The following is a 16,283-nucleotide window of genomic DNA, read 5'->3' as shown; positions in this document are numbered from 1 at the left end:
ATGTGTGTGCTGGGAACCGAACCTGGGTCCTTTGGAAGAACAACAAACACTTTTAACCATGGAGGCACCTGTTCTTTATTTAAGACAGGGTCTCTCGCTGAATCTGGAGCTTACCATTCCAGCTGTGTTAGCAATCCAGCACCCTTGACTCTTGTCTCCCACCCCATATGCTGGGCTCCATATGTACATAAAGGCACATACACACACATACACACACATGTACACACAGAAACACAACTACCACACCCCCACACATGTTTTTCTTGCCGAGAAATAAAAAAAAAAAAAAAAAGAAGAGAGCAGATCAGGATAACCACTGCATACAATACAGGGAGTAAACTGTACTGACTTGGGACTTACAAGCCAGAAACTAAAGATCTAGTAAGAGAGAAGAAAGGTATTTTAACAAGCATTAACACTGGGTAGTGAACGAGAGTAAAAATATACACTTTTGCAAGGATCAAAGAAAATCTTTTTTAAAAGAGCAAAAAATACATTTCATATAGAATAAGAAACACACCAAGTATAATCTAGAATAGTTGCAAGATATATTGACATAGGAGTTGGCAGGCAATATGTTAGTCAGATCAGCAAATATGAATAAGCTTAAGCTGTCTAGCAAAAGAAATTATTCTCAAAATGTCTGATAAAACAATAGGCCCCAGTCTATGGCATACAGACTGGAAGCATTAAGCATGAGGTTATGAAAAACCATGCATTGGGGACCAGCAGGATGGCTCAGTGGGTAAAGGTGATTGCTGCCATGCCTGGTGACCTGAGCTCAGTCTCCAGGGCTCTGGAAGGAGAGAAACGGTTCCCACAACCTCTTTATCCTCTGACCTGCAGTCATCCATGCATGTGTGGACACACACTAAATAAATACATAAACTAAAAAGGATCTTTAACTCCTTTATTTGACAAAAACTAGGACAGAAAAAGTTCTTAACAGCTAAATGCAGACAGCCATAAACTGGGCGGCAGCTCTGGTGTCACCGAATATGGGTTGTTTAGGGAAGACGTTTGAGAAGATAAAGGGACACGCTACACAGCCCTGATGTACATACACCAGTTACGAATAGCCTCGTGTAGATTCTGCCTCTGTGAAAAGTAGGCTTGACGCCCAGGGGAGAAGAAGTGGACAGAAATTATAATAAGAAGAGAGCTTTACACACTGCTTTGAAAAGAGAGACCGTGTGAGCAAGCCATAACCACAGAGAGAGAGAGCTCAATCAACATTGGTACTCCACTCCGTATCCGTTCATAAAGAATGTCACTTCTGTGGATCCTGCTCCCCTGACTGGGACATGCCTAGTCCTGCAGTGACTGATGTGCTGGGGGTAGGGGTGGGGGACAGGAGAGACAGATGGACAACAACACAGGAGGGGGGTAGGGGGTGAGCTACAGATCTGGGGTGGGGGAAGGGACGAAGACAGGGGACATGATGCTCCCCCTTCTCAGAGGAGGAGGAGACATGAGGGGAGGAGCTGTGAGTGGGGTGGGATGATATTGGGATGTAAGGTGAATAAATGAATTCATCACTTTTAAACTAAGAATGTAACTTCTCTTCAGTAGCTTCACTGAACTTGTGTTAGATCAGGAAGGGGTTAACAGGCAAGTTCCCCGGATGAAATATCACCAACCCAGGGAGGATAGCCACACGAAGCAACTTTTAGAGCCTTTCTACCAGGGCTGACAAGATGGCGCCTCAGGTATGGCACTTGCTGCCAGGCTAGATGAGTCGAGTTTGATCCTTGGATCCACATGGTGGAAGGACAGAAGCAAGTCCCACAAGCTGTCCCCTGACCTCTACACATGCACTGTACATGTGCACACAGCCGTGCACACAATAGACAGACACTTCTTTCCAAAGATGGAGGAAAGGTAACTAACTCTCATAAAAGACACCAGGCGTAAAGGCATGAAGGATAAATAAAGAATTAGGAAACAGATGATGTCTACAGTTTTGCGAGCCTAGTGCCTTGAGAGAATTTCCAGGTCTTAGTGAAGACTAGGGAAGTCAGGCATAAGTCAGTGGCCTCAAACAGAGAATCTGAGGGAATGACTAGAGTTGACAAAGAGCCAGAGGGGTGTGATGCCAAAGGTCTCTCTTACTGATCATGTAAAGAAGAACTCCAACCTGGAAGGATGGATCAGGTCATAAAAGTATCCCCATGCAAGCATGAACACCAGAGTTCGGATCCCAGTGGTCATGTGAGAAGCTGGGCGTGGTGGGTCATGTCTGTTGTCTCTAAGGGGATGGAGACAGGTAGATCTCTGGTCTACCACAATTGTGAGGTCCTAGTGAGAGACTGTGTCTTGGAAATAAAGTAGATAGGGGGCAGGTAGAGAGACAGCTCAGGAGTTAAGAGCACTTACTGTTCTTACAGCACCCACATGGTAGCTCACAACCGCCTCTAGCTCCTGCTCCAGAGGCTCTGTCCTGCTCTGGCTTCCAAGGACTCTGGCATCCATGTCATGCACATGTGTTTATTCAACTATACACACATGGATGATAAGTGATAGGTAGATGATAGATGGATGGATGGATAGATAGATAGATAGATAGATAGATAGATAGATAGATAGAAAGGTAAGTTGCACAGATCCTGAGGAATTACATCTAAGGTTGACCTCTGGCTTCTACACACACGCACACACATGTGCAAGTGTACTCGCATGTATATCCACACGCACAAACACATTAGCATACACAAACACACAAAGAATTCTTTTGGATTAGGGAACCATTGACACATATTCACAAAAGGCCAAGTATCTGGCCCAAAGGGTTGGACTGGAAAAAAAATCTCAAAACTTATGTAGAACTATACAAAAAAAAAAAAATCTCAAAACTTGTGTAGAACTATATGACATGTTCAGAAGGCTCTTACTTCAGACTGCCCCGGAATAAATCTGGCCCTGCTTCCATCCAGCAAGTCTGCATAGCAGGACATAAAAGGGTTAACTGTCTCCCAGCGACTTGACTACATTCCAGAATGAAGCTCAAGAGTATTTATATCAAGTGTATAAATACCCGACACCCAACATGTTAAGATGCATAGTGTCTGGCATCCAATGAAAAATTACCAGGCATGCAACGAAGCGAGAAAATACAACCCATAATGAGGAGAAAAATCAATTAACACCAACCAGAACTGGACCCACACATTACAGTCAGCAGGCAAGGACAAGAAAGGAATTCTATTTATAACTTAAGCTTAAGAAAGTTGATGCCAAGACACGTAAGATTCATATATGCCAAGCTGAATATCAAGAGACAAAACATACAGTGTTTTATGTAAAAATGCACTGGGGTACAATTAATAGTGGATAGAATATAATAATGAGCACATTTGAAGGCCGTGACAGTATCAGTCTATAACGACACACAGAGGATGTCTCTAATGTCTAACATTATGAAACATAAATGTGGTGCTAGAAAGGTGGCTTAGAGATTAGGAGGACATTCTGCTCTTACAGAAGAATTTCAGGTTTCCAGCAACCATGTGGTGTCACAATTACCCATAACTCTGGCTCCAGGGGCCCTGATGCCATCTGCTGGACTCTATGGGTACTGCACTCATGTGCACACATACACAGACACATGCATAGGCATAATTTAAAAGAAAATAAATCATATAAAAATAAGAACAGGTAGATCCTTACATGTGTTGTAAAAAATGAAAACACTTTGAACAATTTTACGGCAATTGATTTGATTTGTATGTAATGGTTGAAATACACAAATTCTCACACCATAGGCAAGAGCAAGAAGATAATGTAAGCAGTCCTATGTTGGTGAAAGAACTGTATATGGTAATGAGAAACCTCAATAAAGGAAAGCTTCAGCCGTACAGTAAATCAGTTCTGTGTTCAAGGAAGAAATAATGTCAAGTGGCACCAACTTTTTCACAAAGTTCAAGGAGGAGAGTGGACTTTACCATGTAACCATGTTTCTGCTCTTAAAAGCAGACAGAGTCAGTAAGACAACCCAGAGATTAAGAGCACTTCCCATGCAATCCTGATGACCTGAATTCCATCAACAGAGCCTACATTAAAAGACAGATGTGGTAGTGGCATGCTGTAATCCCATCTCTTCCACGAAGAGATAGGGGAATCACCCAGAAGCCTGTGGGCCAGCCAGCCATGAGTATTCGGCACAGTAGCAGAAAGAGCAAATGAGATCTGGACTCAAAACAAAGTGGAGAGGGAAAACAAACTGTTGAAAGTAATCCTCCAACCCTTTACATGTGCACCACAGTGCATGAAAGCACGCGTGTGTGTGCGCGCGCGCACACACACACACACACACACACATACACATGTGTGTGTGTGTGCACACACAATTAATTAATTTTAAAAACAGGTAAAGGTACTATAGGAAGATAAAGACCAACATCCTTTGTAATTTTTATGCAAAATTCTTAATAAAAATGTTTATAACTCAATTACAACAAAAACATGAAAAGAAAAAAAAACATAATATGCAGAAGTGGAGTTTACCCCTAGAAATGTAAGGTTAGTTCAGCATTTTGCAAATCATCTCAATATACTCTACCATGTTATGAAACAAGCCATGTGGCTGGAGCTGGAGAGATGGATAGGCAGTTAGGAGCATTTGCTGCCCCTGCAGGAAACATAGGTTCAGTGCCCAGCAGCCATACATAACCCACAACCATCTGAAATGACAGTTCCAGAGGACTGGATACCTTCTTCTGGCCTCCATAGATACCAAAAGTGCGCTGCTACACATATACACGTGCAGGCAGAACACTAATACACATAATTTTTAGAAGTAGATACATAAAAAAATAGAATCGTGTGATTGTGTTGGGGCCTAAAGCTCAGTTGCTGGACTGCTTGCCTACATCCACAAAGCCCCAGGTTTGATCTCTAGCTCCAAATAAACTACACATGGAGGTACATGTCAGTAATCCTAGGAGGATGAGAAGTCCAAGATCATTCTAGGTTATATAGAAAGTTGGAGGTAAGCCTGCAATACATGAAACCTAATCTCAAACAACAAAATAAAATAAAACCCAGGTGGTCATCTTCATCGACTCAGGAAATGTGATAGAAGAATTGAATCAGAACACTATGAATGGAAGGGTACTTTTTGACCTAACAGATTATTTGAAAGCACTACAAATCATGTACTCTTCCCCCACAAGAAGACTGGACCTGCATCACCATTTCTATGTAATATCTCCTGCAGTTTCCAGCTGAAGCAATGAAAGCAGAAATGGAATGAAAAGCATCCAGACTGGAAGGAAAGAAAGTTGGTCTTTTTCCATTGCGGTAATTCACATAGAATGCTCAAGGAAAAAAATGATGAGACTTTAACAATTTTGTGTAGTAAAACAATTTTGTGGCGATTGTTACTTTGTTTCTGTCAATTTGACACAGGCTATGACACACTAGGATGAGAAAATCCGACTGAGGAATTGCCTCCATCAGACTGGCCTGTAGGCCCGTCTAAGGGTGCATTTTCTTGATTGCCAATTAATGCAGAAGCGCCTGGCCTGCTGTGGGCAGCTCTATCCCTAGGAAGCTGGGCTGTGCACACAGCTTGCTGAGCAAAGCAGGGAACCCAAGCAAGGTTCCTCTGTGATTCTTGCCTCTGATTCTGCTTAAGCTCCTGCCACAGCTTCCCTGAGTGATGCACTGTGATCCAGATGTATAAACCAAACAATTCCTTTCCTTGCCAGGTTGCTTTTAGTCAGTTTATTACTACAACAGAAAGAAAAGTAGAACACCAAACTGCAGGACTCAACCCTCTTCCTCTATATAATCAACAAAAGGATAGAAAACTGAAATTAGATAAATGTCATTTATGACTTCATCAGAAACATGAGCTACTTGGGATAAACCTAACAATAGGTTCAGGAGACCTATGCACAAACTACTGAAGAAAATAAAAATAGACAAAGATAAGTGGAGATGTGCTATACCCATAAATAAGAGTATCACAAATTCCAATTATAATGACATTACAACACACACGCACAAAAAAAAAAAAAAAAAACATTTTCAGATGCATGGACTCACATTAAGCATTTGGAGATAGTTTGTAAGAAATGTAACTTGTTTTAAAAAAATTTACTATTGATATAAAATGTAGAATTGCTTTAGCAAACAACTTCCATGACTTCTTAAACCTAAACATGTCTCCATCCTAGGATACAATCATTCAAATTGTAGGTGCTTATCCAAAGAATAAAAGTAGGTTTCTATACTGATGTACCTCACGTTCTTTATCTATATTAGGCAGAGAAGAGAAGCAGCCAGGCATGGTGGTGCATTCCTAAGATCCTTTCTGTTCAGGAGGATTTGTGAGGCTTAGGCCAGCTTGGGTTACAAAGCAAGAACACAAAAACAAAAACAGCAAACCAAGACAATAACAAAAACAAAGGAACAAAAGCCAACCCACCCTCCCAGGAGCCCAAAGCAAGCAACTCCACCAAAGAGAAACCTGTAAGTGACAAACACCATCAGGTGAACGGGTCAGCAAATTGTTGGGCATCTATATTGTGACAAAATCCCACTCCGAAAGAAAAGTAAACAAAGGCTCAAACATGTACAAACCTCAAAATAATTATGCCTTGTCCAAGAGATTATACAGAAAAGAATATATACTGTGGGGATTCCTTCATATTCCACACTAAGGGGTGTAAGCGGACCTGCCGTGGCAACGCAGGTAAGAATCCCCTTAGAGAGACAAGCGAGGGAGATCCTGAATGGACGCAGGCTTTGCTCTGCCACTGTGTTCACCACCCTGATGTGCTAATGTTTTCTTGGGTGTTCATAAATGTCAATACTTAGCAAGTGGTTTATTGCATACTAATTCTATTCCAATAAGGTTATTAGGACTTTCATATAAAAATTTTTGTGACAGGATCTTCTATGTTGTCCAGATGCCCCCAATTTACCACCATCCTGCCTCAGCTTGCTGACTAGTAAGAGCACCGTTATGCACCATGGTATCTGGCTTCAAATCTACCTGTGTATCTTTTTACGCATGTGTGCACACACGCATACGCCATGCTTACACACACACACACACACACACACACACACACACACACACACACACCTCTTTTGTTCTAAGTTGCTGTTGGAACAGCATCATTAATAATAGTTTGTTATCCAGGCATGGCAGCATGATACCGATAATCCCGCCACTCAGGAGGCAGAGGCAGGAAGATTGCTCCAAGTCTGAGATGGATCCAGACTGCATAGGATTTCAGGCCAACCGCACTAAACACAACTTATCATTAAACAACTCTGGACAGATAATTAAAACGTAAAGGAAATTAGAGAATTCTGTAAAGCTCAAATAAACCACTAACTAGAGCATTTATGAAATGTGTTTAAAGTACTAGTTAGAGAATGATTCATGGCTTGAACACTGTACCTATAAACACTGAAGAATCAAAATAGCTTAATTTAAAATATATATAACACTTCTTCAAAAAATGCAAGAGAGAAAAGAATTAATGTACAGTAGATGAATCATTGAGGTAGTAACTGTAGCTCCAAGGCATTCAGTGCTTGGGGATTCTTGTCTTTACAAGCCACTGTACACACAGGTATGCTCACCTACACACAAGTGCACACATACACAAAGGTAAAAATTAGTAAAATAAAATTGTTTTAAAATACAGGCTTAAAAGCAAAATAAATAAGGCATAGGAATATAATATATATATATATATATATATATATATATACACACACATACATGTGTATGTATACATTTGTGTGTATGTATGTATGCATGTGTGTGTGAGTGTGTGTATATATATGTGCATGTGCGTATGCGTATGTGTATGTATATGTATATACGTGTGTGATTATTAGCAAGGCAGAAACATTCACAGACCTAGAAGTAACTTTCTTTTAAAATGAAGCAACTACTTTCCACAAATTTATACAACTATATTGAATGAAAATAGCAGGGTGTAAGTTCACCAACTATAAGTTTGTTTATATTTTGACATTTAGAATCATGTTAGTATTGTACATATTCAAAGAATAAACTAGAACCAACCTGAGAGAATGAACGTAAATATCATCCTTAAGTACCCTCCAGGAAAATACCAGATAATTACAAAAGAAAAAAATAAAGTAACGGAGAATGGTAGCTTGAAATATAATAGGATCTAAGAATATCAATAAAGAACAAACAAACAGTAGAACCCCATTCTGTTCTTCAGTGGCAAACAGAAATCACTTAGGTACTGTTTCCAACCAAGATTGCATTCATGAGTTCTAGGCGGGTGACTTGGCAGGCCAGAGCGGTTGCTTGCAAGCCTGAGACTTGAGTTCAGATCCTCAGTATTCACCAGAGCCAAGCATGGCCCCATGTATGCCTGCAGCTCTAATGCTCTAAGGAACAGAGACAAGCAAGTGGCTGAGGCCTGTGGGCTGCCAGCCTAGCTCACCCAGCCTCAAAGGAATAGAGTAGAAAGTGACAGAGCTGGACAAGCAGCACCGTCCTGTGATTGCCACATTAGCGACAGAGACTACAAAAACTTAAAGTCCGCCGCCGGTGACATATTTTCTTCAGCAAGGCTCCACCTCTTCAAAGTTCAAAAACCTTCATAATTGGCACCAGCAGACTGGGAACCAAGAATTCTAGAAGGGACATTTCTCATTCAAATCATAACAACTTTAATTCATGGACATTAAGTGTGTGTGTATGTACACACACACACACACACACACACACACACATACACACAAAAGCATGCATGCACATACTGCATACACAGATAAGCATGCATGCACATACTATACATGCATGTGTGCATGCACATACTACACACACACACACACACACACACACAAATCACACTTGCATTCATGCACACACACAATCAATCAATAAACTTTTTCTAAAAGCACATTAACTGATTGTCACCCACAAGAGACACTAGGTCCGTCCAGACTGTGGGAGATCATAAAAGATGACAGGTTGGGAGTGTTTTAAAACGCCAGTGGTGTGCTGAACAAAGCAAGAGGGAGGAGACTGCTCCAGACCAAGGAGGCTCGATGAAGAAAATGGGATTCTGCATTAGAAAACACAGTTCTGGTAAAGGACACTAATGGGATAATAGATGAAATTAAAACATAAGCAATTGATTAGCTAGTAGAATTGCAGCAATGTCTGCTCTCCTGTTTGACAGCTGCCCTGTGCTTATGTGACAGAATGTCTTCAGAAATAATTATGAGGCTCAAACAAACATGGCGTGGTGCATCTCACTCTCAGACGAAGCAGGGAGGGTTGGCCAACTACTAACTGATCTGCGCTATAAGCAGATCTGAGCAAGTACGGTTGGAAATTCAAGCATTAGTTTTGCAGTTTTTGAAGAATAAGTGGGCAACGATGACAAAGCAAAGCTTAAAACTTACAATTTTACCACCCAGGATAGTCATGGTACATACGTGTGGTGGTTTGTGGGTGACGTGCCCCCCACAGGCTCATTTGTTTGAGCTCTGGGCCCCCAGATGTTGATGTTGCTCTGGGTGGTTATATCTTTTAGAGGCACAGCCTTGCTGGAGGAGTGAGCCACTGGGGAGTGGACCTTGAAGTTTGATTACCCAGCTTCACTTCCTGTCCCTCTCTCTGCCCCCTGACTGCTAACAGTTTGAATAATTGGCATACTTCCTGCACCCCATCTTCTCCACCATGGTGGTGGGAGTCGGGGTGGGTTGAGGCGATAACGTGGTATTCAACTATGAACCCAAATAATCCTGCCCTTCCTTAAACTGCTTCTTGTCACAGGTAGATGGCAGCAATGAGGACAATGGTAAACTCAAGTTTCTTTAGGCCACAAGGCTTCTTTGTTCCAAGTGCTGACTATTTATGATGTTAATTATGAATCACTCTCCACAAAAACCTCTGGCTCTTGGGGACACGAATCTTTGCTATTTTGCACAATCATAGTCATTAATTTCTAGGCCTGGGGAGATTAAGAAAAATACTCTTTTAAAAATTTATATTGTTGTTATTTATGTGAGTGTATGTGCTTTGGTTTGTGAGCATGGGCACTGAGTACAGGTGCCCAGGAGGGCAGAGATGCCTGTCCTTTGATGCTGGGATTACAGATGGTTGTGAGTCACCTGATATAGGTGTTGGGAAACAACCTTGGGTCCTCTGTAAGAGGAGTGCTTGCTCTTAATCGTGGAGTCATTTCTTCAGTCCCATAAGTATTCTTGAATGATTGAGTGAATGAAAGAATGAATGAATGGATGGATGGATGGATGGATGGATGGATGGATGGATGGATGGGCTATAGAGTCAAACTGCCTGGATCCAAGTGCTTGGTCTTCTTGATTTAGATAAGTGAGTAAAGTTCTGTGGAACTCAGGTCACTAATGTTTATTTCAGGGATTGGGGAGATGGCTCAACAGTTAAGAACATTCACTGTAACTCCAAACCAAATGGATATGCCAGAGTACTAAACTCTTTACTATGCTTGCTTGCCTTCTAGGGCATTGGTAGGTGTGTGTGTGTGTGTGTGTGTGTGTGTTCCAAATTTGGACATTATAACACTCAAAACATCCCATTTTCAACCAAAAAATTATGAGGTATGGAAAGAAATAAAAAAGTATGTCTCATAGATCAGAGCAAAATGGGAATGAAAAGAAAACATCCCCAGAGGACCCCAGATACCGAGAATTTAGAATCACTATTTCAAATGTACTCAAAATGATAAACAAAGCCTTGTTACAGCGTTTAAGGAAACCATGAGACCAGAGAAACAGTAATAAATACAAACATAGAAATATACATATCTAAACGTGTGTGCACACAACACACCACGCACACAAGGAAGTCATAGAAATCATTAAAACCCTATTCAAAGTTCTGCACCTGAAATGTGTTCTTACATGGATGGACATTTCACTTGAGAAACTGGTGGATAAAAAGAAAGAATTGACTGGGAAGATAAAGCTAACTGAGATCGCAGAGGCTGAAAAAAAATGAAGAAAACCAAGTTTCCAGGGCTCAGTCCCAGGGGACACTGTAAAGCATGTGCAGACATGTGTACACAAGGAAAACCCCAGAAGCATGTGCAGACACGTGTATACAAGGAAAACTCCAGAAGCATGTGCAGACATATATACACAAGGAAAACCCCAGAAGCATGTGCAGACACATGTACACAAGGAAAACCCCAGAAGGAAAGTAGAGGGAGAAAGGGGTGAAAGAATATTCAAAGGAATCGCTCCAAGCTTCCCAAATTTGATGAAAGATATGAATCTATACTCAAAGGACCAATAAGTAAATAATAAACCCAAACATATCTAAGGCAAGATTTATCACAGTCAAATGACTGAAGTCCACAGACAGTCTTGAAAGTAGCAAGATAGGAGAGAGCTGTGTACAAGGGATCATCCATATAATTAAGAGTTGATTTCTCACTGGGAGTTATGCAAACCAAAGTGCAGTGGGTTCATGTTCAAAGCGCTGAATGAGGTAGGGGAGATTGTATATCTTGCAAAACTGTCTTTAAAATATGAGGAGAAATTTAAGTCATTCCCAGGTTTAAGATAAATGGGTTAAGGAATTTGTCATAGATAGTTCTCGACAATCCATGTTAAAAGCAGCCTTCCAATTTGACGGGAAAGCTCAAGGGATAACAGAGGTTGGCAGGTAAAAAGCAAACACATAGGCAAAGATAACTACAGTGACAAAGACAAAGACAAATGTCACACTTTTGTTTGTAACTCCCCTTCCCCCTTAGATGAATTAGAGACATCTTCATCAAGTAATGACTACGAATCCACATGGTTGCATGCACAATGTATAGAAACGTGTCTTTTGGTACTGTCAGGGGACATGGAGTTGTGGGAGATCATGTTTTGTGATACTCTGAAGCTAAATTGGAGCTGATTATAACTAGGTTCTTATAAATTAAGACTTTGTCACTTGTATTCTTCAGGGCAAACAATAAGAAAATTGCATTAGAATGCAGTTTTTAAAAAGTAATCAAAATGACATATTAGAAAGTGTCCATTAAAGCCAAATAAGGCAGACCAGGAGGGACTGAAGAAAAAATATGACCAAAGAGATAGATAGATAGATAGATAGATAGATAGATAGATAGATAGATAGATAGATAGATAGGTTAAAGTCTTTCCTCATTGTTAAGAAACTAAGCCAGGTCTACTCTAGAATATTCAAAATACTCTAAGATTCAATTACAAAACTACAATCTATTTTTAATGCACAAAATACACAAATAGCCATCCCCATGCCACAGGGAAAGAGAGGGAGAGGAGGAGGGGGAAGGGAAGGGAGAGGGAGAGGGAGAGGGGGATAGAGGGGGAGGGGAAGAGGAGAGGGGAAGAGGAGGAGGGGAGGGGTATGGAGAGGGAGAGGGAGGGGAGGGGAAGAGGAGGGGGAGGGGAGGGGGAGGGGCCTCTAATAAACACAAGGGAAAATGTTCAAAGTCTGATGATTATAAACAGAGAGGCACAAATCAAAACCATAACAAGAGACCATGTCACACACACTTGGTTAGCTAAAGTTAGTAAGAAGAAAAGAAAGAAGGATCTACATGGATTTGGGAAGGTCAGGGATTTTAGGTGGTGCCGGGAGGGATGAAAAATGGGACAGCTGGGACGGACCGCGTTTAGACAGCTCTCCAGTTGCAGCTGGGATTACCTAGGTCTGCGTCTGTAGTGGTGTGAATGAGACCAGCTCACATAAGTTCAGGCATTCGAATGCTTGGTACAGTTTGTGGAGGTCTGGGCTGTATATGTGACCTTGGTGGAGGAAGCTTGCTGGGGGGTTAGGCTTCAAGAGTTATAACCTCTAGCAACTTCAGATTACCCTCTCTGCTTCACGCTTGTGGTTTGAAGCTGTGAGCCCTCAGGTTCTTGTTCTTGATTCCATGCTTGCCACCTACTGCCTGCCGCCTGCCACCTGCCACCTGCTGCCTGCTACCACGCTTGCCCCACCACGGCAGACTTTATCTCTCTGGAACAGTAAGCCCAAATAAATCCTTTCCTCTGTAAATTGCCTTGGTCATGGCGGTTTATCACCGCAACAGAAAACTAGTTAACACAGTGTGTTCCAAACAACTGAAAATGCATCCAAACAAAAATACCTCGACATAAGCCTGTAGCAGAGTTATTTTTTGCACATGTGATAAAAAAAAAATGGAAAATTTAAGAGCTCATAAAGTGATACACAGATAAATATGTATCCTTTACTCTTGGGGTGAATACTGACATGTGTTACAGGGCATGAGTCTTGGAACACGTGCTGAGGGAAGAAACCAGTGCAAAATGTTACCTGGAAATTTCCACAAAAGGCAAAGCCATTCAAACAGGAAACCAGGTAGAAGTTGCTAGATGCTGAGTGGAGAGGAGTCTGGGTGCTTGATGTGAATAAGTTTTCATTTGACGATAATAGAAAATTCTGGAATCAGAGCTGAGGATAGAACAACCTGTGCATATCAAAAATCCTCATATATATATATATATATATATATATATATATATATATATATATATTATACTATCTGCATTTTATGTCCGTTATTTTTTTTTTTTTTAAAAAAAGAGGCTCAAATACAATGGTGAACATTATTTGTTGACACTATCTTTCCTAAACCAGAAAGCAACACAGCGAACATTAACTTATGAGCGTCCTCCAACTATCCTTTCAAACACATCTCAGTGGTCAAAGACACACACCTCTACTCTGCAGCCATCTCCTATTGGCTGGATACTTAGCGCTAAGCCTCTGGGAAAGGGGTCTCTCGGGCACTACAGTAGGGCAGGGGGAAGCGGGGGCAGGCCATCCCTCAAGTTAGAGGGCCTGGTGCACAGGAGATGGCAGAGTTTTTCTAAGGCACATCCATCTAGTGAAAAGCCTACGGTTAGCTTAGGTCAGTGCCAGAAGAGGAGGGTCTGTCTTATAGCGGTGTCCCCTACTTCAGAGTGACCTCAGGTCATCAATGCATTTTTTCCTCTCCAGTAGAGTGGATATGGGGCCCCTGGGATCACTAGTGTCCATGATTGAGTGGCCTTCAAATAGTCTGTGCCTTCTGAAGCCGAGCCAGAGACAGCTCTGAGTTTCAGAAGGCATCTCTGCCTCTTCTGGTCCTACATACCAGCTTTCTTGTGGGCACAGAAAGGGATAACTCCAAGTCCCTGGAACATGCCATTAGTCTAGACAGGGTCCAACAGGTCTCTGATTGGAGGAGCTGCTTTGATGGGCGTGGCCAATGATTGGCTAACGGCCGGAGGAGAGCAGTTGGCAGTTATTTTGCAGGAGGCATCTCAGGGATGAAGGCAAGCCGGCCCCTAGCTGATCAGCTGGTTGCTGAGGACTCTTCACGAAGTCAGGGACCATTGTGAAGATGGAAGAACGCCCACAAAACCCAGCTTGAGGCCTGCCGGCCCTGAGCGTCCTGCTGGCTCAGCGGTGGTGGTAACCAAGGAGTATCTCAGGCCCAGTCAGTGGGGTCTTACCCTGCTCGTTGGGGCAGCTGCCAGGCTCCACTATGCTTCTCCTTAGCATTTCTCCTGTCCTAACCAGAAAGTGACCCTTCTATTTGTGGAGAGCTATGGCCTAACGGCCTGGACCAGCAGGTGCGTGGTAAAGCTACCCTCTCCAAACCTGCAACCTCTCCCAATGTGGGCCAGTGGCCGTCCCTCTTCCCCTCAGCTCCCTTGACTCTGGTCTCTTCCTCCTGGGATGGTGGGTAGATGAGGCCATCGGAAGAGCTGTTGAGTCAGCCAAGAGCTTCCCTGGAAGCTTAAGGTCAGGAAAGCCTCTCCATCTGCCTGAGGAGTGTGAGGGCGACAGTCGTGGTGTGTTTGTGGGGACACAAACTTCCAGTCACTCGGTACTCCCTGTTGCTTTCCCATGGGTCGTCTCATGGAGTTCTTTGTTTTGTTTTGTTTTGCTTTGCTTCTGTTTTGTCTTTTTTCACAGATAACACAGCGCTCATGATGAGCTGTCAAGCTATAACTAAGAGCGTCGGTTTAGGCAGTTCCTGAAACCGGCAGCGCCATTTTGTAGGAACAGAGAAGCCGACCTCAAGCTGACCTCAAGGAATCACTCACCCCGAGAAGACTTTGTTCTGAGCTGATGTCTTCCCAGCCTGGTGCAGCCCCAGCTATCCAAAAGAGGAGCTGTTAGGATGATTGGAACTTTGGTTTTTCCGATTCACTCTCTTTCTTCTCTCCTGCCTTCTGCCTTAGACAGCAGGAGAAAAGGAAACTCAGCCTCAGAGGTGGGGTCCTTCGGAAGGACTGACAGTGTGGGCTAGCTCTCCTGCGTCTGGGAGCCTGAGTGCCTTTGGCTCCCTGTCCAGAGCTGAGCTTTACCACAGAGGTTTGCCCGCTTGCAAACAACATCAAAACTTGCCTCTTCGCCTGGGTGTATTCTCCCTCTTTTGTGTACAGTTTGGGTCCTCCAAACTGCTCTCCCTGTGTAGAAAGGCCTATGGAATTCAGGGAGCCTGGCCAGCCACCCAGGCCTTTATAAAGGCCCTTCTATCACAGGATGGAGGGGAGACCCAATAAAGACTTTGCAAAACGCTTTACTGCTTTGAGCTGCTTAGTGTATCTACTGAGAAGGATTTTATTGCCATTCCTACACAAACTGGGCTGAGAGGATGTCCTTGGCCCTTCCAAAGTCCCTTTGAATGAGCCTTGTGTTCAGTAAAGATGTGAGCCTGGCTGGCGTACTGGACATCTGGCCTGGTTTTCTCTGCAGATTTAATTTGTGGTGGGGAAGACCCGAGGAAAGAATTTTTTTCCACCAGAATTGTCAGATGGCTGGTGAACGGTGTAGGAGGGTGGAAGCAATGATTCATGTGAAAGTTGTGTAATTTTACAAGTTGTGTGTGTGTGTGTGTGTGTGTGTGTGTGTGTGTGTGTGTAACTTTATTCTCCTAGTCACTGAGAGGGAGAATTACTAGAGAAGAGACTCCTAGTAGGAAGGTGGTGACCCTGTTAAGGATGCTGTGAAGACAGAGCTAGTGTCAAGCAAGTCCTCTGAATCTTTACTTGAAAGAGAGTATTACTCCTATTGGATGGAAAGATGGCTCAGCCCCAACATAGAAACCTGAAAACTTGAGTTCATATTCCCAGGATCCATGTAAAAAGCTGAACCTGGAGGCCTAAGGAGATGAATGGTTCAGTGTGTAATGCACTGAAGACCAGAGTTCACACCCCTAGATGTGTGTGGAGCAGGGTGCATGGGGACAGAAATCTCCAGAAGCTCCTGTGCCAGTCAGGCTAGGGGTTTGGAG

At 42.7% G+C, this 16,283-nt stretch overlaps 1 long non-coding RNA gene across 1 annotated transcript; it reads left to right on the top strand.

Moving 5' to 3' along the window:
* Nucleotides 1-14,264: 14,264 nt before the first annotated feature.
* LOC110336155 lies at nucleotides 14,265-15,568 on the top strand. The gene is made up of 3 exons (XR_002381197.1): nucleotides 14,265-14,452; nucleotides 14,540-14,613; nucleotides 14,960-15,568. It is a non-coding gene; the product is annotated as an uncharacterized LOC110336155 (long non-coding RNA).
* Nucleotides 15,569-16,283: the final 715 nt, after the last annotated feature.

Source organism: Mus pahari, chromosome 18 (assembly GCF_900095145.1).
Source record: "Mus pahari chromosome 18, PAHARI_EIJ_v1.1, whole genome shotgun sequence".
NCBI classification, from domain to species: Eukaryota; Metazoa; Chordata; class Mammalia; order Rodentia; family Muridae; genus Mus; species Mus pahari.
This window is presented reverse-complemented; position numbering and strand designations above follow the sequence as displayed.